This window comes from Armigeres subalbatus, chromosome 1 (genome assembly GCF_024139115.2).
Source record: "Armigeres subalbatus isolate Guangzhou_Male chromosome 1, GZ_Asu_2, whole genome shotgun sequence".
NCBI classification, from domain to species: domain Eukaryota; kingdom Metazoa; phylum Arthropoda; class Insecta; order Diptera; family Culicidae; genus Armigeres; species Armigeres subalbatus.
This window is the reverse complement of record NC_085139.1, coordinates 34,675,933-34,700,038: the sequence shown is the minus strand read 5'-3', so window position 1 is coordinate 34,700,038 and position 24,106 is coordinate 34,675,933. Positions and strand designations below refer to the sequence as shown.

At 39.5% G+C, this 24,106-nt stretch overlaps 1 protein-coding gene across 3 annotated transcripts in view; it reads right to left on the bottom strand.

Moving 5' to 3' along the window:
* The window catches only part of LOC134208272 (allatostatin-A), a 140,146-nt gene extending 121,254 nt beyond the window's left edge, over positions 1-18,892 (bottom strand). Inside the window, exon 1 of one of the 3 annotated variants that reach the window (XM_062684301.1) lies at positions 18,219-18,892. The gene's annotated coding sequence lies outside the window, so the exon portion shown is untranslated. The remainder of the gene's footprint in view (positions 1-18,218) is intronic. The other 2 variants (XM_062684300.1, XM_062684299.1) reach the window with 2 other exon arrangements.
* Between the last annotated feature and the right edge of the window lie 5,214 nt (positions 18,893-24,106).

The window sequence follows — 24,106 nt, the reverse complement described above, 5'->3', positions numbered from 1 at the left end:
GTGCTGCCAAAATGGTCCAATACCCTACTTTAACGTTGATAATCAAATGTTTCAATATAACTGGAAAATTGGTGGAGAGTTTCCGAGTCGATTGATATATAAATCTCAAAAATCCATCGAAAGATGAATGCGCTGTTAACGTTCAAAATCTTACATGATTTCGTGACGGTCTCGGATTTGGAAATTTTCATTTGTCACCCTGTATCCGAGTCTTCCCCTTAGACGTAGTTTACGTCAAAATCCGAGAATTTTTTTCCGAATCTGTATCTAATCTTCATATTTGTACAAAACATATTACAGCTGTACATAACTTGGATTAGAATGACAAGATATCTAGCAAGAATTTAAATGTTAAAGACAAAATAGCCAGCTGTGCAGTGCACATGTTGCACATGCGAACGCGACGCCTCTGCGTATACATAGTTTTACATGGAATTGCTGAATTCTCATTCAAAATGTAATACAATCATCAACAAAAGTGGACTCATATGGTCAAATGACATGACATCCCCGGAACTTCGACGTCGTGGCACTGCAGGAGATTTGCTGGACAGGACAGAAAGTGTGGAAAAGCGGGCATCGTGCGGCTACCTTCTACCAAAGCTGTGGCACCAACAACGAGCTGGGAACCGGCTTCATAGTGCTGGGTAAGATTCGCCAACGCGTGATTGGGTGGCAGCCAATCAACGCAAGGATGTGCAAGTTGAGGATTAAATGCCGTTTCTTCAACTATAGCATCATCAACGTGCACTGCCCACACGAAGGGAGACCCGACGACGAGAAAGAAGCGTTCTACGCACAGCTGGAGCAGACATACGATGGATGCCCACTGCGGGACGTCAAAATCGTCATCGGTGACATGAACGCACAGGTAGGAAGGGAGGAAATGTATAGACCGGTCATCGGACCGGATAGTCTGCACACCGTATCGAATGACAACGGCCAACGATGCATAAACTTCGCAGCCTCCCGCGGAATGGTAGTCCGAAACACTTTCTTCCCCCGCAAGAATATCCACAAGGCCACATGGAAATCACCTAATCAAGTAACGGAAAACCAAATCAACCACGTTCTAATCGACGGTAAATTCTTCTCCGACATCACGAACGTACGCACGTACCGCAGTGCGAATATTGAATCCGACCACTACCTCGACGGTGTACAACACGCGTTGGAGTCATCCGCCGCGGCTAAACATTGGGCGGCTACAAGATGGTAGACTAGCCCAAGACTACGCGCAGCAGCTGGAAGTGGCACTCCCAACGGGAGAGCAGCTAGGCGCAGCATCTCTTGAAGATGGCTGGAGAGATATTCGCAACCGCTGCACTAGGCACGGGGGCCCCGGATCAGAGAAACGACTGGTATGACGGCGAATGTGAGCAGTTAGTTGAGGAGAAGAATGCAGCATGGGCGAGATTGCTGCAACACCGCACGAGGGCCAACGAGGCACGATACAAACGGGTGCGGAACAGACAAAACTCGATTTTCCGGAGGAAAAAGCGCCAGCAGGAAGATCGAGACCGTGAAGAGACGGAGGAACTGTACCGCGCTAATAACGCACGAAAGTTCTATGAGAAGTTGAACCGTTCACGTAAGGGCCACGTGTCACAGCCCTAAGAGCACGCGCGCAGGACATGCGACTTCCAGGAATCCGAATCTCCAGGAAATCCAGGAGGAGATCGGCCGGGTGAAAAACAACAAATCCCCTGGTGTTGACCAACTACCACACAGATAAAAAAAAGTTGTTGAAATTTACACGAAACTAATGCACACAAAGGGAATGCCAAAAAGAACGTACATTTAAACGATTTTATCACCTGAATGTATGCAATTTGTATTGCATTATGTCACTTTTTATAAGTGTCATAATGCTATGTAAATTGCATACATTTAGGACTAACTTGTTGGAAAAGATTCGTGTACGCCCAGAATAGTGTAATTTTCCACGTCTTAATATTTTTTACGCGCTAATTACTATTCATTATTTTTTTCTGTGCAGGAGATCTGTTTAAACACGGTGGTGAGGCACTGGCTAAAGCGCTGCACTGGGTGATTACCAAGGTATGGAAGGATGAGGTTCTGCCGCAGGAGTGGATGGAAGGTGTCGTGTGTCCCATCTACAAAAAGGACGATAAGCTGGATTGTAGCAACTACCGCGCAATTACATTGTTGATCGCCGCCTACAAGGTACTCTCCCAAATTTAATGCCGCCGACTAACACCAATTGCAAGAGAGTTCGTGGGGCAGTACCAGGCGGGATTTATGGGTGAACGCTCTACCACAGACCAGGTGTTCGCCAAACGCCTGGTAATGCAGAAATGTCGCGAATACAACGTGCCCACACATCATCTATTTATGGACTTTAAAGCCACATATGATACAATCGATCGGGACCAGCTATGGCAGCTAATGCACGAAAACGGATTTCCGGATAAACTGATACGGTTGATCAAGGCGACGATGGATCGGGTGATGTGCATAGTTCGAGTTTCAGGGGCATTCTCGAGTCCCTTCGAAACGCGTAGAGGGTTACGGCAAGGTGATAGTCTTTCGTGTCTGCTATTCAACATCGCTTTGGATGGAGTTATTATACGAAGGGCAGGGATTTACACGAGTGGTACGATTTTCACGAAGTCCGTCCAGTTATTTGGTTTCGCCGACGACATTGATATCATGGCACGTAACTTTGAGAGGATGGAGGAAGCCTACATCAGACTGAAAAGCGAAGCTAAACGGATTGGACTAGTCATCAACCCGTCGAAGACGTAGTACATGATAGGAAGAGGCTCAAGAGAGGTCAATGTAAGCCACCCACCACGAGTTTCTATCGGTGGTGACGAAATCGAGATAGTGTTGGAAAGTGTTGCGTACCATCTATGGAGGGGTGCAGATGGCGGACGTTACGTGGAGGAGGCGAATGAACAACGAGTTGCATCAGCTGTTGGGAGAACCATCCGTCGTTCACACCACGAAAATCGGAAGACTGCGGTGGGCCGGGCACGTAGCCAGAATGTCAGACAGTAATCCGGTGAAAATGGTTCTCGACAACGCTCCAAGAGGAACAAGAAGGCGAGGTGCGCAGCGGGCAAGGTGGATCGATCAGGTGGAGGACGATTTGCGGACCCTGCAGCCATGGACCGAGCTGAATGGAGAAGACTTTTATGTGCAGCACAGGCCACTCCGGCCTTAGTCTGGTAATAAATAAATAAATAAATGGTTATCAATAAAATAATATATCCAACCTTAATTCGTTGAATTTTTTTTCAGTCGGTAAATAATTTTATATTTTTATGCCATTTTATATTGCATTGAATTATCATTGATAATAATAAATAAGCATATTATATACTGGAAATTGAACTAACTAACTGGGCACCCCAATAAAACGATTTGACGGAGAGCATGGGACTGTCTCCTCCTCTATTGCAATATTTTGTGGAATAAGGGACGGCTCTTTGACCAAATCTATTGGGTTAATTTTGTCAATTGAGGGCTCGGTCGTGATGTTGCTTGTTTATTATGGGAGGAGATTCTTCGACTCCCCCGCGAGTCTCGCGTAAGTGCTTCTCCTCACGGGCTTTATACAACAGTTTGATCACAATCAACATCACAACCTTGATGAAATCGCTTTCTAGTTTCAACCGTTGCTACCGACAGCTGCCTTGCTACAATAGATGATAGAAAAAAATAACGAATAAACTGACGCATGACACATTTTAGTATAAAATCAGAAATGTCTCCTTCTAAAGCCTCCCTTGGAACACTACGTAGTGTTCCGGAAGTGGCTAATGAGGTCAATTGTCTTTTTATACTGTTCAAAAGATTATTCGTAGGGGAACGGTTCGCCACTTCATCTCATAGCTCCTATTTCCATCTCATCAAAAACAAAGCAATGTAAAGGAATTTGGTTTGTTCATTATTTTTGTGATTTTTTTCAGCAGTGAGCACGCAATAAGACAAAAATAATCGATGAATTTGGTGCCGTATTTCTTTGTTTAGCGATGAGATGGATATATGTTCAGTGAGATGGAGATCGGAACAGTTCCCCTACTTGTTATAAGACAAGTTCGTGCGATTCCATGTTATTCTACCACTTGATTGTATCTTTGTACGTAATTCGAGCTCAACAGTAAGGCCGTCTCCAGTGTCTTGTTCTTGACTCGACTTATTCGTGACTAACCATGAAGATGGAGTTGTCGCTAAGGGCATGCGATAACATACTTTTTCCTAACGAAACGAAACGAAATTTAAAATGTCTTTGTTGATTCGGATCGAAACGAAACGAAATATAGATTTACTTTCGAGACTTCGAAACGAAACGAAATTTTATTTTTTTTTCCGCGGAATTTTTATTAAATTGGTTTTACATTATGTACGCATTTCTGATTTCACTTTTTCAAATAGTCAAATAGTCAAGTCAAATAACTGTTTTGCGACCAATAGAGTTATAATGACAGGAGAGGCAGTCTGATAAATCCCCGCATTCTCGCCGCATATGCCATTGGCTATAAGGCAATACCCCAGCATTTGTGCCGCTTTCAAAGGAATTCATCGTGGAGCGTGTGCTCCCAAATATGATGAAGTAAATATAAAAAATATAGAAATTGTGGGATTTTTCATATACGGATTCAAATTTCGTTTAAAACCTTAGTTCACTTAAGAATTATGTAATTATGCTGAAGCATACTTCATATTGCCTTGTCAGCGCGGTTTTTAAGTATTGAGCTAAGTAAAAATTAGAAAATGAATGCTTAGATTTATTTTTTTATTTAGTGGGATACTCAATTATGTATCCACATCTGCCAGGCACATACACAGATAGATAATTGATATTTGAAAAGGACGTAACATACAAAACTGATTCTTTATTATTATTTGTCTACATATACAAAGCTTACATTTGCTCACTAGAAGAATCCTGTGCCTCTTTCTAAAATGCACAAAGATATGTATTTCAAATTGAATTTCACAGACATTTAAAAATTTTTTATATACACATATAATATATATAAAGACAATTTATATATAGACAATTTTTTTATATACACTCAGATCGACGAACTGAGCTATTGTCAGTGTGTCCTTGGCATATGAGAACAGCTGTTATAGTCAGTATGAGCTGAAAGCAATCATAAGTAAAGAACTTTCTGGAATTTTAATGATCTTTCAACCCGTTCTGGATTTTTTTTTTGCAAATTTCATGCGAAGTTCTAGAAATGTCCATAAATCTTCAATGTTCCTTACATATTGTGTAAATAGTCAAAGAAGACCTTAGCTTGATTAACTGTATACACCGTAGTTGCTTATCATGATTGGCCGAGAAACAGCAAATATGTACACCTCACCAATTAAATAATATTATTGGGATACAAAAAAGTTATTCTTATTGTATACTTGCTTCGGAGTTTCCAATTCATGACCAATAACGATGCTGGTCCCGTCCTTACAGTTAATTAAGGATTAGGAAGGGAATGTTAATAATTATTTTCGAGCATCTTAGGGGAAAATTTTACATCATTTATCTTCCTTTTACTTCCACTATTTTGTTAAACAAATAGTGGAAGTAAAAGGAAGATAATTTTTTTCAAACCGTGAAGGAAAACTAGTTTAACACTCATTGTTATAAGATACCGAGGAATGTTCTGCATCTCCGTGAGCGCTACGGGAAAGGAATCGTTGGTTAGTAGAGAAGGTAATTCATGTGAACTTTTATGTTCGAAGTTTTTAAGGCGCTATTAAGAAGCCTTTATTCTACTTTGTAGTTCCTAGAGAGTACCTTTCGAACTTCTTTGGAACTTGAAGTTGCTTAAAGTTCACATTGGAACTGTTGGGAGCCAGAAATAGCTTCAAGACTTATTATCAGCTAGAAGGTGCTGTCGGAACTTTATATGAACTCTTAGAACTTCAAAGGGGATTTTATTATGCAATGATGAACTTTTGGTTGCTTGGGTTATGTAGTAAGCGTTAATAGAAAAAATTGTATAACCAGAAGTTTTGAAAACAACTTACCGTCATGTGGGGCTTATGCAATCTGGACACACGTCGAAGTGAAACCAAAACAGCTTTTCTACAAAATTTCACATCCGGTAAATAGCTACGAAAACATAAACACCTGGTAAATAAAATGTTCGTTTCACATAATTAACAACTTAGTAGGGTCAAACGACCTATTATGGAGGAGCTAAGCACCGTGTCGAAACAAAATTGATTTCAACAATTATTAAAAAATTACCTGTTGGTCGTTTTCCACATTGTAGTAGTCGAATAGGATGCTCGTTAACTATAGTTTCGTAAATATTACGTCAATTGTGCTGAACTTATGTTGTTTTGTTTTCTTCATAATAAAAACAAACTACTGCAATAATTGGACGCAGTTGCCTATTGTTGCGATTTTTTGAAGGTCAGTTCCAAGATTTTTTTATGTACAGGTTATCCGACTTGTCAATATCCTCAACTCAGCCATCTTGGATTTTTGTATGGAATTTATGCTCGTTTGTTTACGTTTTGCACTGAAAATGTATGTTTCCCCCCCGCGCTGGTTATTCCCATCTACTGACGAAGTCGGATAGCCTGTACATACAAAATCTTGGTCAGTTCTATTGTTGCGGTATTGCATATAGTTCTTATGGAGAGCGATACTGCAACAATAGTTCCTTAGCACTGTGGTTGTAGCGGATTGCGTTAAGGTTCAAATGTCATACATCAAATCGACTTCTTTTTCTTGCTGTTCGCTTCTTTTTTATTGCGGAGAGCCTACTCATTCGCTCAGATCTGATTTTGTACAAAGTACACAAACATTTCAAAAGGTATCAAACCCTATATATTTCCACAAAATATTAACGTCCTTTTCAATACCTGTACAGCGCACAGATTATAGTGATACGCATAAACAACCTCAAACATGCATCTGAGATTGATTTGTTGTGCATCCTTCTCCTAATTACACAATTTCCTACATGCATTTTACATGAATGTAAAATTATGATGCAGTTGACTACCTTCTCAAATGTTCGTCCAGATTCAATGGATTGTTTACATGACCATATGATCGGTCTTCTCTCTGTGTACATGAAAAGTGATGCCGTTTTAGCATTACATTATTATTTTAGCATTACATTACATTATCAACACTTGAATTATGAAAAAATAAATAACCTGCGTTGCTTATGAGTGCTTGCGTTTTTACAGTTCTAATATTTAGTGTCAATATATAGCATGAAAAGCATCATTATCATAGATTATTGCTTGATGTTTACGTACATATTCGAGAAAACAAGCATAACATATAGAACAGATCAACACGCAACACTGAACGATGATTTTCGAGTATCTGCAAAGTATAAGAGAGCGTGAGAGTAAATCGACGGTTTCCCCTCCTGGAAAAATATTTTTTCAACTTTGCAATATTTTCTGCAAAAGGCAGTTTTTTCAAATAATATTACGAAATTCATCCAAATGAAGCGTCCCACGGATGTATTGAAGTCACCACTATATGTTGATGTAGTTTTAAAACAAGAGTGCTTCCAAGATTCAGCTGGGGAATGCATTTTCTCCTCAGTGGGCGGATTTTTTCCTGGGGGTGGTTCAAGCACGTGGCTGTTTTCTTGTCAATGACTGGATTACGGTAATTTGGGCCTTAAAAGAATAATCGAAGATACGAAATGAAAGCATGAATTATTAGAATGAGATTTGAAATTCTAAATCGAAGCAATCGGCGCACAGTGGGATGGTTTTGAAAAAAGTGGGACATTGGTATTATTGGCGAAACTATTGATTGGAGAATTTTGACGTGTTCTGGAGGGTGTCTTTTTTTTTTAGAGCACTTTATTTTAAGAATAAGAAAAACTGACCTAGAAGGGTGCAGCCCGGGAAAAAAAATATTTTTTTTTTATTTTATTGATAAAATTGTTTATATTGTATGGAGACATTGTAGAAATGACAATTTCAAGACACTTTGTCGAAGACACCATCTTCTTATCTCTGAAGTGGAAAAAGTTATAGGGGTTCGAAGTTAGTATCCCCTTAAAGTTAATTTTTTAGCTTTAACTTTTTTATTTAAATTTTTACATTTTCACAATGTTCTACAAAGTTTTAAGTGCTTCAAAAAAACATTTTGTCGTAGAAGAGTGCAAATCGCTATCTCTTCATTTTAAGGAGCTATAGCAGATTTTATAGTTTTTTAACACTATTTTTAATTGGGTATACCTTTCAGGGTAGCAGGTTGTAGCAGCTGTTATTTATGTCATCAGCTTCAGTAGCTCATACTCTTTTGTTACATATATAAATCATAGGTGGATCTAAGTGGATTCATAAAAATATTCCGCAAAATGCACCTCAACTTTTTGATCCATTATTTTGTTTCTCCGTGCATAATTTAGCTATCATTATTTTTACCTCGTTAATTTTTCCCTGTACGCTGTCTGCTGGTCCAGGTGCTATGCTGCTGTTTGGAAAATTTGAATTGTGATTCGAGCCTTTTGATGTGATCTAGAGCGTGTATTTATACCTTGAGTGCTTTATTGAACGAGAAAGAGAAACCTCATCAGCAAACTCTGGGACTTGTTAAGGAGTGTTTTGAAAACTCACAATTTTTATTCTGAAATGTTGTTGTTGCCCCTGAAGATTTTGTTTTCAAAATCTTAGCTGGGTGGGGAGAAGTTAGGCGTGGGGTGTAGTGGTAAACATATATTTTTATCGGCCTTATCGCTCAAGTTGTTTATCTTTTATGGAGACATCGTAAAAACGGCAACTTATTTTTTTTCGAAGACTTTAAATTTCTATTTCTCAAATGACGAAGTTATAGTGATGCAAAGTTACCCCCTCCTTGAAAATAATTTATTTGTTGTAACTTTTTTTGTTTGTTTTTTTTTCGCATTTTTCAACGTTCTACAAAATAGTAGGTGTTTCGAAAAAACATATTGTCAACCGGAAAATTATGTCTTGAAAGAGCAAACTGATATCGCTCCTCATAATGAAAAGGTGGCGATTTACTCTCTTCTACGACAAAATGTTTTCCACAATAAAAAGTTTAAAAAAAAATAATTTTAAATGCTTGACAACTTTGGACCATTATAATTTCCTTCACATGAGGATTGACATTTTTTGTCTTCATTAAAGTATCTTAATATTTCCGTCTCTAAAATGTATCTGCACAAGATAAATAATTTTGAGGAAATTTTTTTCTCGGGTGCACCCCTTAAATAAAGTGGTCTAGGAATAAATATACGCTCTAAATCACTTAAAAAGGCTCGATTTCGAATCACAATAAAAAATTTTCCAAACAACAGCGCAGCACCTAGACCAGCAGACAGCGTACAGGGAAAAATTAACGAGGAAAAAATAATGAGGGGCCATCCAGAAACCACGTGGTCATATTTTTGAAGATTTTCAACCCCCCCTCCCCCCATGTGGTCTATCGTGGTCATTTGGCAGACCCCCCCTTTGACCACGTGGTTTTTTTTCAACCACAAAAATTTTAAAAAAAATCTATGTGACTAAAACATATGGTTAATCCGATCAATTTTGAAGATGGACAATTTCAACTGATTCAAAATCAAACTAAAACTAAACTAAAAGCATGAAAATTATAAATTTTCATTATTTCGAAGATTTTTATAGAACTCGCATACCTTCGATGCATCAGGAGGATACAAAAAAATGCGGACTCGCAAATATGTTATAAAAATTTCGAGAAAAATTTGTAATAGTTTAGAAATTTTCCAAAATATCCCAATATTTTTTAATTTCTTTATTGGTGATTTTTTTAAATACATAATCGCAATTTTTGCTTTTACAAGTGCTAATTTATTATTGATTTGTGGAAAATTTTCAACTGTTTATAGAAATTTTGCACTATTGGCAGTAATTCTATATTTATTTAATACTCATAGTGATTTCTTTATTGGCAATTTCCAATTCTATTATGGAAAATTTCTATTTTTTCTCTAATAAATAATCTAGAGCTGGCTCATCTCTCAAAATGTCTAATTCTTCATTGAAATTTTATTTTGATATTGACTCGTGGAATCCAATGATGCCATACTAAACATATTTTCTCGGTCACTCTGATGTCTTTCGAATAATTTCCCAAGGAACTTCTATTCCATATCTCGAATATGCTTCAGTCAATGGTCTTTTCATAAGCGACTCATAAAAGAATGAATTTATTATAGATCAATTATCATTTTGGAGTTCGGATCATTCGATTTATCCAATTAACCAAATTATGAATGATGTATGATATAATATCCCATTAGGTCCATTGGGTTGATATGACAATTGTTATTTGTACAAGCTACTACACTGCCGTTCTACGCATAATTGTCCCATGTACATAGGAAATCCCAGCAAACATGGGACAAATATGCGTATGACGGCAGTACAGACTTTTTAGTTAAAAAATTATGTTGAGCTTTTTAATGGAATGTCTTTACTTGTCATAAGACGAGTTTGTACCTTCCCATTTAATTCCACCACTTGATTGTACCTTGACAGATACGTATTTCGACCTCAACAGTAAGGTCGTCTTCAGTGTTTCGTACTTGACTCGACTTAGGTTATACAAAACTTTTAGGTTTTAAAAAACGTCCTGGAAGTCGTATTGTTTGAACTACTTAATCATCCAAGTCCGTGAACCCAGTGCTTCTAAGGCCCTACAAAAAAGGCATAGTCATTGTGCAGCTTGATGTTGACTCAAGATAATTTTGGGTACCTTGTCTCTTAGATCTCATGTTAATGGAAATTAGGATCATATGCTTATTTCATCGGATTGGGTACATACCGATGATGAGGACATTACAAATGTCATGATTGATCACCCGAGAAGTCGTGGGCTGAACTTGAGAGCAATCACTGGCTTAACGTTCAGGATGACCCATCTTATCTGAGTGTTCAGAATGATTCAAACATTTCAACTTCATTTGCATGCTCTTAGAATCGAAATCTTCCCAAAGTTTCGGATAACTGAGTTTTCAGGGTCAGTCAAATTTGAGCTCCCATATTTTTTCTGTAAAACCAATATCTAGATGAACAATTTTACTGAAGAAAATGGTGGTCTAGCTCTCTTTTGTGATTTAATAGACAATCTAAAACGCTGGGCATATATGACCCATCCGTCCTGAAAGAGTTGAGATTTGTTTTGGAATTAAATTTCAATCGTTATTATAACACTATTTTTTTACCTAGATTGTTTTTTTTTTCTGGAACACTGCCACTTTTTTCATATCGCCGGACTCTTCATAGTTCTAAGACCTTTTATGAATTTAAAAGCATTTTATTTAGAATTTCATGTGGATTTTTTAAATGCAAACTTCTCTATGTCATAACCTTTTTCAGACGCACTACTAGAATTTTGTGCATTATTGATCGAAAAATTTAAAATGCACCTAAATGTTCTAATTAGGCATGTATTGCTTGGATGAATTTTAAATTCCAAGATCTTCCTAATTTTCAAGAATAATTATTCTGGAGTTGCAAGGGAAACCCTTCAGAATAGTTAGAAGAAATTCTTCGGAGTCTCCACGGAAAAATCTTCAGTATTTCAACGATTTTTTTTCGAAATTCTGTGGAAAAGTTCCTAAAAAAGGTTCGGTAGAAATTTTGAAGAACTAGAAGAATCCGTAGAAGGATCTTAAATGCATATTTACGATGAAAATTCCAATAAACATCAAATTCCGAAGAACTTCCGGTATAAATTAGGAAAAAATCCAGCTTACTTTTTTACAGAATCTCTAAAGATTTTTTCAAAATCCTGGGCAAATTTAATGAATCTTCAAAGGAAATTCTTCTAAATTTCCAATGGAAATTTTTTCGTTTTTCAAAAATAATCTTAGAAATTTTCAGCAGTTTTTTAATTTCCAAAAGAAATTATTTGGAATATACCAAAATATTTCGGATGGAAATTCCTAAGATTTTCCAGTAGAAAATCGATGAAAAGTTCATCTAAAACACCAATAATGAATTTCCCGAGGATATTTCGATGTTTTTACAAGTGGAAATAACGAAAAAAATGCACTTTTGTAGTACTTGTGAAGGTTGTACTTTAGAAGCAATTCCAATAGGAATTCCTTAGAAAATTAAATCAAAATTTTAAAGATTTTCTGATGTGAAAATTCCTTAAATTTTTTAAATCATTTCTTGTGCTTCTTTGCATGGTAAAGATTTAAAGCAATGTTTAGCTGAACCTACAAAGAAATCAAAATGACTTTCCGAAGAAGAATGAATTTCCCATGAAATTTTGGAAGAATTTATGGTGCAAATTAAAAAAACACGAACCTTGTGAATTCTAAAGATTTATTCTTTGAAAATCCAAAGTATTTTTTGAAGATAATCCATAGACTCTTCCGTGGAAATTCTAAATAATGCCTCGAATAAAAAAATATTTGGAAAATTTAAAAAATGTGTTAAAATTCACAAAGAGCGTAAAAAATTTCATTTCAAAATTCCAAATTTGAAAACAAAAACAAAAAATCAACGGTAATATCAAAGTGTTTCATGTGGCATTGGCTATTTAAATTCTCATGAAAATTCAGAAGATTTTTATTTGAAAAATTTAGAAGTCTTCTTCTTCTTCTGTGGCTCCATATTCCAACTGGAAGTTGGTCTGCTTTTCAACTTAGTTTATTCTTTTAGCATTTCCTCAGTTATAAATTGAAAGTTTTAAATGCCAGCAATTGTACGATTATATATCTTGTGTAGCAAGTACGAAGGATACATTATACCTAGGATGTCGACAATGTTTGACACCCGAAAACATCCTAGACAGGAACGAGAATCGAACTCGTCATCTCCGGATTGGCAATCCTATGCCTTTGGTCGTAAGGCTAACTGGAGACTAAACATTTTGAAGTGCACTCCCCAAAATGTTCGAAAAACTTATTTTGGAAATGAAATAGAATTTATGGTGAAGATTCGGAAGAACTTGTCGAAGAAATTCATTAGAATGTAAAAAAAATATGAAAATATGAACATTTTTTTCCACCGAAGTGCACTCCCCAAAATGTTCGAAAAACTTATTTTGGAAATGAAATAGAATTTCTGGTGAAGATTCGGAAGAACTTGTCGAAGAAATTCATTAGAATGTAAAAAAAATATGAAAATATGAACATTTTTTTCCACCGAAAATTATATGTATTTCCCACGAGACTGTTTTGAATTTTCAGACAGAATTCACATAGAATTTTTTTCGGCATTTACACTGGCGATATTTTGTTTTTTTTTTCATGACCAATTTGTAGCAAAATTTACAAGCAAAATTTTCCAGAGAAAATTGTTCAAAAAACATTCTGAATGCTAGCACTTTATCAGGATTGTATGAAGTAAGGTCAAAGTTTTTACAGGAAATTTTCCTGAATATCCACAAGACATTCTTTTGAAGATTTTTCTTGAATTATTGTAAAAACATGAACAGTTTTCAAAATTGTAGCTGTAGTCCGCTGATGCAAAAGTGTCGGCGGCGTGATGCCAAAAACCATCTGCGGCGGAATTTAAAAAATATTTTTTCATTTTCTTTCCCAATTTTTTTGGTGAAAATTGAGACTGAAACGCAACCTGCTTTTTCGTTTATTTTTTTATGGAAAAGGATCTAAAGCTAAGTTGGCCAAATAACTCAGATATGCATCGGCGTTGCGACCGACGCTGCGTTACCGGGTTTTCTCGATGCTTAATGCTAAATTCTTTTTAACACTGAGTTGAAAAGACGCTAGTGGGCATCGGCCCTAAGATGCGCTTTGCGTTTAATGATTAAATCATTAAATTTTGATGATTTGTATTTTTTACACCGCTATTGTTATTTACCAAAAATTTTCGTGTTAAAAAAACCACGTGGTTCGAGAGCAACACCCCCCCTCCCCCCATGTGGCTTATCGTGGTCATTTTCCAAACCCCCCCCTCCCCCCCTATATGACCACGTGGTTTCTGGACGGCCCCTGATAACTAAATTATGCACGGAGAAACAAAATAAGATTAAAAAAGTTGATGTGCATTTTGCGGAATATTTTTATGAATCCACCTATGATTTATATATGTAACAAAAGAGTAAGAGCTACTGAAGCTGATGACATAAATAACAGCTGCTACAACCTGCTACCCTAAAAGGTATACCCGATTAAAAATAGTGTTAAAAAACTATAAAATCTGATATAGCTCCTTAAAATGAAGAGATAGCGATTTGCACTCTTCTACGACAAAATGTTTTTTTGAAGCACCTAAAACTTTGTAGAACATTGTAAAAATGTAAAAATTTAAATAAAAAAGTTAGAGCTAAAAAAAATAATTTTAAGGGGTTACTAACTTCGCACCTCTATAACTTTTTCCACTTCAGAGATAAAAAGTTGGTGTCTTCGACAAAGTGTCTTGAAATTGTCATTTCTACAATGTCTCCATACAATATAAACAATTTTATCAATAAAATTAAAAAAAAATAATTTTTTCTCGGGGTGCACCCTTTTAAGTCAATTTCTCTTACTCCTAAAATAAAATGCTCTAAAAATAAATACACCCTCCAGAACACGTCAAAAGTCTCCAATCAATAGTTTCGCCGATAATACTAATGTCCCACTTTTTTCAAAACCATCCCACTGCGGCGTTCGAATAGTAGGCGCCCATTAGCACACGAATATGAGCTCGATTGACAGAACGAAACAAAGAAAGAGACGGTACTAATCCGAATATTAGGTACATCGTCTATGTATCACTAGAGCTACTCGTTCTGTCAGAACATACTTGTGAGTACACAGCCCATATTCGTGTGCTAATGGGCGCCTACTATTCGAACGCCGATTGCTTCGATTTAGAAATTCAAATCTAATTCAAATAATTCATGCTTTCATTTCGCATCTTCGATTATTCTTTTAACACAATCCGCTACTACCACAAGCACTACCGCAATAATAGGCTCAATACCCGGATAAAAAATACAATAGAGTTGCAATAAAATATCATAAAAATACAATACATTTTATTGATGAGCATTAAATTGTATTGTTTTTATATCATACCAATTAAAATGCCATATTGTTATTCCAACAGACGTACAATAAATTCATTTGCCGGTAAAATGTCGGCAATAATTACAATAAATTCTATTGTAATGGCAAAAATTTCTTCGAGAAAATATCGATTTTTTTATTGTAAAGATACATAACAACTCCTATTTTCTATTGTAAAACTGCCATTTACAATAAGGCTTATGGTGGAAAACAATAGTCTAAATTGTTATACTATTGTGAACCACAATAGAGTTCAATGTAATTACTATTCATTTCAGCGTACTGTCACAATAACTTCTATTGTAATTCCTTTGGGATTTTTTATTAGGGTAGGATTCAAATGTTTAACGAATAATTTTGATTTTTCATCATTTTTAACGAAATTTTGTCAAACAAAAGCTGTTCTAGTCGTTATTCGAAGAGTTTTAGCAATTGTGTTTAATGCTATCATATTCAGAATGGACTACTTTCACCCTACCGTAACATTAGGACATACCACAACGATAGGACGTTTTTTTCCTAGCTGTTTTAAAATTACAATAAAAACAGTCGTCAAAAAAACAGTTATGATTTTAATTTCGCAAAATTAATAAATTGGAGACATCGATACAAAGATTCTCGTTCAATTAGGAAGTGTCAATTTATTCAGGACTGCAGGTTACCCCAGTATCCCAGCAATATCTTGGAAACCATTGCTTTTTTCAAAAGGAGAACAATATGAATTTTGTGATTGGTGATAGAAATCAGAACCAATGCAAGACAGAACAAATTTAGATGAAAACCTTTATTTTTCTTATCTGATTGTGTATTAGGGTGGCTCAAAAAACACTTTTTCAAATTTTTTGATGGGCCGCACTTTTATTCGGTTCTATTTGATGCCCTGATGCTCTGGACAAAATTTCAGCCAAATCGGTTTGCAGTTGAACGGCTCAATTTACGATCAAGAAACATTATACTCATCCAGTTCTTGTAGAATTAAATACAGAATGTTATACTGAAAACCGCGAGAAGATTAGAGTTTATTAGGCAAAGATATTAGTATTTTACTGCAGTGTTGTAGGGTAAATGATGTATTTTGGACATCTGAATATATTTTGGACTTTTGGTAATATTTTGTGTGTTTTTCGACTTAGCTTTCTTCAAATAAATAGGGATCATGTGTCTCTTTGGCCTCTTTCATAATCACATTTCTAACCACATTTATGTAACAAAATAAACAAAATATAGCTTAAAGTCCAAAATATATTCAGATGTCCAAAATACCATCGTTACCCTACGGGTGAATTTATTTCTTTTCAAAGGTAAAAGAAACGAAATTTGCTCAAACCCCACTTCAGAGAAATACTAATAACTTAGCCGGGCAAACTTTAATCTTCTCGCGGATTTCTGCATAACATTCTGTATTAAATTCTTCAGGATTTGAATGAGTATTATAGTTCTTGATCGTAAGTTGTGTCGTCCAACTGCTATTTACTGTTTTCGGATGTTTCTGCATACATTTTTCCATATAAACTTCCAACGAGTTTAGCACCGTCCAAACGTTGACCGATATGGCTGAAATTTTGTCCAGAGCACCAAGGCATCAAATAGAACCGAATAAGAGGGCGGCCCTTCAAAAAATTAGAAAAAAGTTTTTCACATACTAATTTGAGCCACCCTATAATGTCTATAAATATTAATTGCAAATTTAATTTCAAAAATCCCAAAAAAATCACCTAGTAGTGATACTGCCTTTCTCGCCTTTTGCCAAAATACCAACCTTTTCGGTTTGGTACACAATTTTCTTCATAACTTTCAAACGCAATTGCCGATCGTTTTCAAATTCAATAGCGATTTACAGGCAAGTTGCAAGAAAATCGTTTAAGGATTACTAAATGAAAAGTTTGCAACAATTTTTTGTATCTTTTGTGCACAACGCACGCCCATACATATACGTACGGACGGACAGACATTTGTTCAGTTCGTCAAGCTGAGTTAATTGGTATATACCCATATGGGTATCCAAGCCTTCTATAAAAAGTTCGCCTTCGAAGTGAAATGATGGCCTTTCGGTACAACTTTGTTCTAGGTGCAAGAAGGCATAACGGGGGTTCCGTGTTGAACTTAATGTAACGTTAAAAAACACATAAATAAAGCTTTGAAAAAAAATAACGGGGGTCCAGTACGTAAATATTAACAAACACAAAAAAAAAACAAAAAACAATGAACTCAGCTTATATTTGAACTGGTAACTTCGACGCTCATAATTTTTAATTGAGACCACACATATATCCACACACAAATTGTTGTTCGTAAGCCCACAGTGATTGAATTTTTCGTTATTTTTTTTGCCTATTTCGAAATGTAAGCAACAAGGCAAGTTAAACAGACTTGAAAACAAAATCTCTTAAAAGTGCTCGTGCAATGCCCTATCGTGATATTTCTGGGAATGCCCCTTCCCTCCTTGATCCGGTATCTAGTGATGTCTATGCTTAGTCTTCTTTTAATTAACACTAACTAATCAATTAACTAGTGAACAATTCTCGAGACAAATACGAGACACTTAGGGTGGCCTAAGTATTGAATTCAAAATACGTATCTGTGAAGTTACTAACTTGTCGTAAAAAAAGTAAATTAATTTCACTAAAAATCAAACTTTAAAAAAATCCATTCATTCAATAAATATCAATTATATTTAATAACGTGCGTATGCGCATTGTACAATCCCATGACATTATTGTTTATTTAAGGCTCATGTTAACATAATCCTTCATGGGCACGATTTTAGAATAAATTCATATTTAATGGTTATCTGTAATAGCTCTCCGAGCAATATAATTTATGAAGCAATCTAATTGCTGTTTGCCATTGCACTGTTTAATTACCCAGCAGATTTCAGCAAAAGCAAACGATATGCATGAAAAGGGGGTTATCAAACATCCGATATTTCACAAAAGTAGAACACGACATCAGTTGACAACTTTATTGCATTAAATTGGACATGCAAGCCCCGCGAAGTTCATTCATGTTCTGCATCGCGCCTGCATTAAATTCGGGATGCACTTTTAGCGGGAGCCAGCTCATTTTCATCACAATACGCAACAATTTGGCTCACATGGAGGGGGCATTTGCATTTCTAAACACGCAGCATCAGGCGAATTTCGTATTCGTAACCGATCTATGCGGTCACAGCCTTCCCGACGAAACATGAAACATCGCTTTACTGTTCAATCATGGGTGCAATATCATTACCTTTTGTCACGGCTGCTGTTCGCGCCCGTTGATTCTGCTGCTAGGCTGCGACTGCTCTTTCGCACTTGTATCAATAATGAGTCCTCCGGACTCGAAGAAATATTTTAATTTCCGGCCACAGTTTTTCACGGCTTCCCACTATCGCGCGTCTCACACCGCGCCACTAACCGTCCGGAATGCTTGTTGTACTCGATTCGAATTCCGTCGTGTCTTCACTTCACATTATCGCACATTCCCATGCAGGAAGAAAGGAAACCGCCTTTCTAATGTTTGGTCAACGGCGATGGGAGGAAATCTTTTCACCGAAGCAGAAGTCCCCTCACCACACCACACTCGATTGGTCAAGCCACTCGCGACCACGGAATAGCACTCAATAAACACTCAATGCTGCTGATCCTGATTTATCCTAACCGCGCGATGGCTTCTCAACAGCCCGAGAGCCACTACCAATGAAGCAGCTTTGTGGGTCGTAATCTTCTTCAGGAGCCCGCTTCTGTCGGTGGTTCGAGAGCATTTACAGTCGATCCGTATCACAGCACTCGCTTTATATATTGCATGGACACTTTTGCCAACTTGTTGCTGCTGCTTGTCGTTTTCCCTCCGGCGTGGCATCCGCAACCGCTTATCCCGTGGAAATCCCGAAATCTACTCGGAAGCTTTTCCAAACCGAACGAGGCGGCGACGGCGACGGCGGCGAACGATAACGACAAAGCGGTGCGGATAGAGTGTTGACAAGGCGGCAGGGGTGGGGTGGAATGTTCGCTGTTGAGTAGCGATTTTTATGCTCATCTCTTCGTCTTTTCATAGGCAATGTTGGGTACAAATCCGCACCATATTGGTATACCAGAAAACCCCGATCGGAGGAAAATCAAACGCCACCAGTCGATATGGTTATAAAAGTATTGATTTTTGGAGTAGAACGTTAAGTCAATTTGGCTTAAATTGGGAACATGTGTTTCAACTGACCAGTTGCTTGACGACCTTATGTTCCAATGTTTTTGATGATTGACTAGGCATTTAACCAGGCAAAGTTTGCTTAGAAAGTCGATGAGATCGTCAATGAAAATGGTAAGAATGTGTTAACCACTTCCATATCTTATTTTGACACTTTGTTCGTTCCGGTTAAGCATTCTGATTTGTAGGATTAGCAATAAGAGACAAAAAAATACTAATAGCTAATCAATAATAGCTCGATCTTTGCAGCCATGCGTATTCTTTTTACTACCATTCTTTTTGGCAGCCCTGACTTTGTACCGTTAATTGTACAAAAACGATAAAAAAAGAAAAACGATCCTGAAAGTTCTAATAACATGCTAAAATAAATCCGTAGAATAGTTCGGGAACCCCCATAAAGAATAATTTTAAGATCCATAACAAAACACAAATTTAGCTATCAATCGCTATATAAAAATATGTTCCGTTAGACATAATCAAGGAAAACAATAACATTCCTGCTATTTTCCCATGAAGATTAGACAAATGATTCATAAAAAACTATAATTTGATCAATAAAACTTCAAATTTGCGCAATTTTTATCGTGATCATGGTCCATAATTTTGTTCATATGATTCAAAATTTTGGTAATATGATACATAACGCTTGGAAAAAAGGCCAATAAAACTATATTAATTGACCCACAAAATTTTAAAAATCACTGGATCATATGGTAAAATGTATGTATCACATCACCAAAAAATAATTAATCATATGAACAAAATTGGTGGTCCATTTCGGCCATTATAAAAATGAGAAAAGAGTGGTCAAAATAGCACTTTGAGGGAATAGATTGCAAAGTCTTGTAGCTCAAGCCTTAAATGAAAGATTTTTGCATCTGCAGCATTTCTGTAGAACAACCCAAAATTCTAAAAAAAATTGTTTAGAGGCTCCGGCAGAGCATTTTTTTTTAAATAAGTTGTTTTTTCGCACTTATCGTCATAGTTTGGCTAAATTCGCCACATTTTGATACCATTTCCAATCGTTACATGTCTTTGATTTTTCGAGGCCTTCGAGGTGGCGACGGAACAGCTGGACGCCATCATCGACTTTGCGTCATCGAAGCATAATATCAGTAAGGACCTCAAGAGGAGCTTGCTGAAACTTCGAAAGTCGATGTTGGACGCCAAGCTGGGAACGGCGGTCGGGATGGCCAAGTGCGAATCCGTGAAATCTGTGGAGTCGAGGTCTACCCAGACTGAGGCCCAAGAATTCGCGGATTTGGGCAAGGTCGAATCGACCGAGGGCGTGCCAGCGAAGACGGTGGTGCCAAAGTCTACCCAGACTGAGGCTCAAGTATTCGTGGGCACGTCGGGGGTGACTGCTCCAACGGAGCAGACACAAAAACGGGGGAGACAGTCTCCAGGGGATGAGCTCCCTGGGGCCGCCCCAAAACGGAGAGGGTTACTACCCCGAACAAGGGTAGTGGGGCTGGGAAGCTGAACCCCGGCCAGGTACCTCCAAAACCGGGGGAGGAAGGACCTGGAAAGGTCCGTCCACCCAGGAAGGACGGTGGTGAGGGGTTACGGCAGGCTGAGAGCTCTCAGCCGCCCCAGACCAGGGAAATAGAGGGGGATGACGCCTCCTGGACCCTGGTCAAGAACAAGAGGAAACCGAAGATGTCAAGGGCCGAAAAGAAGGGCCCAGTCGAATGAGGGTAGCAAGAAGTCTAGGGTAGGTGCCAATCGCTCCAGGGGCGATGCCCTAGTCATCAAAACGGACGAGGCTAAGTACTCGGACGTCTTGAAGGCGATGAGGAGTGACGTCAAGCTCGGTGAACTCGGCGCCGACGTACGTCGAATAAGACGTACCCGGATGGGCGAGATGATCCTCGAGCTAAAGCGGGGCGTCTCGCAAAAGGGCGCCGCCTACAAGAAGTTGGCGGAGGAAGTCCTAGGTGAGACGGTCAAGGTGAGGGCACTCACGACGCAGGTGAATCTAAGGGTTAAAGACCTGGACGAGATCACCGAAGTCGAAGAGCTCGTCACGGCACTGCGGCGACAGTGTGAAGTGGAGGCGTCCACCGCAGCCGTTCGGCTACGGAAAGGTCCAGCAGGGACACAGGTAGCATTGGTTCGGCTACCTGCAGCGGACGCCTCCAAGGTAGTCAAGTTAGGGAGCGTCAAGGTGGGTTGGTCGGTATGCTCTGTGGGCATATACGAGCAACCCGAAGTTTGCTTCAAGTGCCTGGAACCGGGACACAAGCAATGGGATTGCAAAGGCCCTGACAGAAGCAAGCTCTGTCGACGCTGCGGATTGGAGGGACATAAGGCACAATGCTGCACGAACCCTCCCAACTGTTTGATCTGTTCCAGCAAAGCTGCGAACAGTAAGCACCCCATGGGGGGTTCGAAGTGCCCGGCGTTTAAGCGTGCTGCAAAATCACAGTGCAGGTAACGCAGCTAAACCTGAACCACTGTGATGCAGCCCAGCAACTGCTGTGTCAGGCAGTTGCTGAATGGGGGACGGATATCGCTATCATAGCAGATCCTTACCGAGTACCCGCCAGGAACGGTAATTGGGTCACCGATGGGTCTAAAATGGCGGCGATATGGACAACGGGGAAATACCCAGTCCAAGAGTTGGTGTCTTCGACACACGGTGGCTTCGTCATTGCCAAAATCAACGGGGTCTTCTTCTGCAGCTGCTATGCGCCTCCGAGGTCGATCGAGCAGTTCAGTCGAATGCTAGATTGTTTGACGGCTAACTTGATGGGGCGTAGGTCGGTGGTGATAGCGGGGAAATTCAACGCTTGGGCCGTGGAATGGGGAAGCCGATCCACGAATCAACGGGGGCAGATCCTGCTGGAATCACTGGCCATGTTGGATGTGGACTTGGCTAATGTCGGTACCAAAAGTACCTATAGCTGGAACAGGGCCGAGTCGATTATCGACGTTACGTTCTGGAGCCCTAGCCAAACGAGTAGTTCGAACTGGAGGGTAGATGATGGCTACACTCACAGCGACCACCTGCACCTGGCGGTTCGCTACAGTATCGACTATACGACCAGCAATCAGCGGACGGAAGAAGGGGCGAGGCCTAGCCCTCGTATGTGGAAGACATCATACTTCGACGACGAGGTGTTTAAGGAAGCGCTCCGCCGCGAGCACAATACTCTCGGTCTGAGCGGCGTGCAGCTGGTAACAGTACTCTCGGGTGCATGCGATGCCACCATGCCTAGGAAAGTCAACCTTAGGAATGGGAGACCACCGGCTTACTGGTGGACTCAAGCAATTGCGAACCTGCGCCGCGCCTGCCTACGGGCAAGGAGGCGGATGCAGCGAGCACGCACAGAAGAGGAGCGTGTTGAACGACGGGTGGCGTTCGTGGCTGCTAGAGCCGCTCTGAAGACTGAGATTAGATCAAGCAAAAAAGCCTGCTTCGAGGGCCTGTGTCAAAGTGCCAACGCGAATCCATGGGGTGACGCCTATAGGGTCGTAATGGCCAAGACACGTGGGGCGATGGCCCCTACAGAGCGGTCTCCAGAGATGCTGGAGAGGATCATCGCGGGGCTCTTCCCACGTCACGACCCAAGTCCCTGGCTTCCCTTTGTGGAGCTGCCACGGGCCAGGGTGGCCGACGAGGGAAGAGTAACGGTGGCGGAACTTGCAGGGATTGCACAGTCCCTTAGTGTAGGTAAGGCGCCAGGACTTGATGGTATTCCGAACCTGGCCATCAAAGCGGTCATTGCTGAGGCTCCCGAGATGTTCAGATCTGTCATGCAGAGATGCCTGGACGAGGGAGTCTTCCCTGAAGCATGGAAACGGCAGAGCTTGGTCCTATTGCCAAAGGCGGGAAAACCACGGGGGGATCCGTCGGCATATAGACCAATATGCCTGCTTGATACGGCGTGGAAGGTGCTCGAGAACATCATCCTCAACAGGTTGTTGATACGCACGGACGGTGTGGATGGTCTATCGAGTAACCAGTTTGGCTTCCGAAAGGGTAAGTCGACCGTAGACGCTATCTTGTCGGTTACCAAATCTGCGGAGATAGCTATCCAGCGTAAGAGGAGGGGAGTTCGCTATTGTGCAGTAGTGACTCTCGACGTGAGAAATGCTTTCCATAGTGCCAGTTGAGCAGCTATTGCAGATGTGCTCCTGCGTCTTGGAATTCCCGAGTAACTGTACAAGATTCTCGGAAGCTACTTCCAGAATCGAGTACTGGTATACGACACGGAGGCGGGTCGGAAGTGCGTTGACATAACCTAAGGGGTTCCGCAAGGTTCCATACTGGGTCCAGTGTTATGGAACGTGATGTACGACGGTGTCTTGAGGTTGATGTTCCCGGTGGGCGTGGTAATCGTCGGCTTCGCTGATGATATTACGCTGGAGGTCAACGGCGAATCGATCGAAGAGGTGGAGTTGACTGCAGCCCACTCGATCGCAATTGTGAAGGAGTGGATGAGTTCCAAGAAGTTAGAACTGGCTCACCACAAGACTGAGGTGGTTGTTGTTAACAACCGAAAGTCGGAGCAACAAGCGGTGATAAGCGCAGGCAACTGCACGGTCACCTCTGAACGCTCCGATAATCGACGATAAGCTCACCTTTGGTAGCCACGTCAATTACGCCTGCAAGCGTGCCTCCACAGCTATAGTGGCATTGTCCCGGATGATGTCCAATGCCTCTGCGGTTTATGCCAGCAAGCGCAAGCAATGAGAAAACAGAACTGTGCAATAAAAATACTATTCGACTAAATGCTGATGTCATATTAGAAATTAGGAGACAGTACTCGTCGATAGAAAATCCTTCCGCACGCGATGGCATATGAGCAAGTCGAACCACCTTCCTTTTGCCAGTGAAGATTTATCAGCTTCCACACTGATATTCTTCCCTCCCCCTTCATACGGGAGCTTGGCAGAAGGAAGGTCGTGTGATATGTGCCATCACAAAT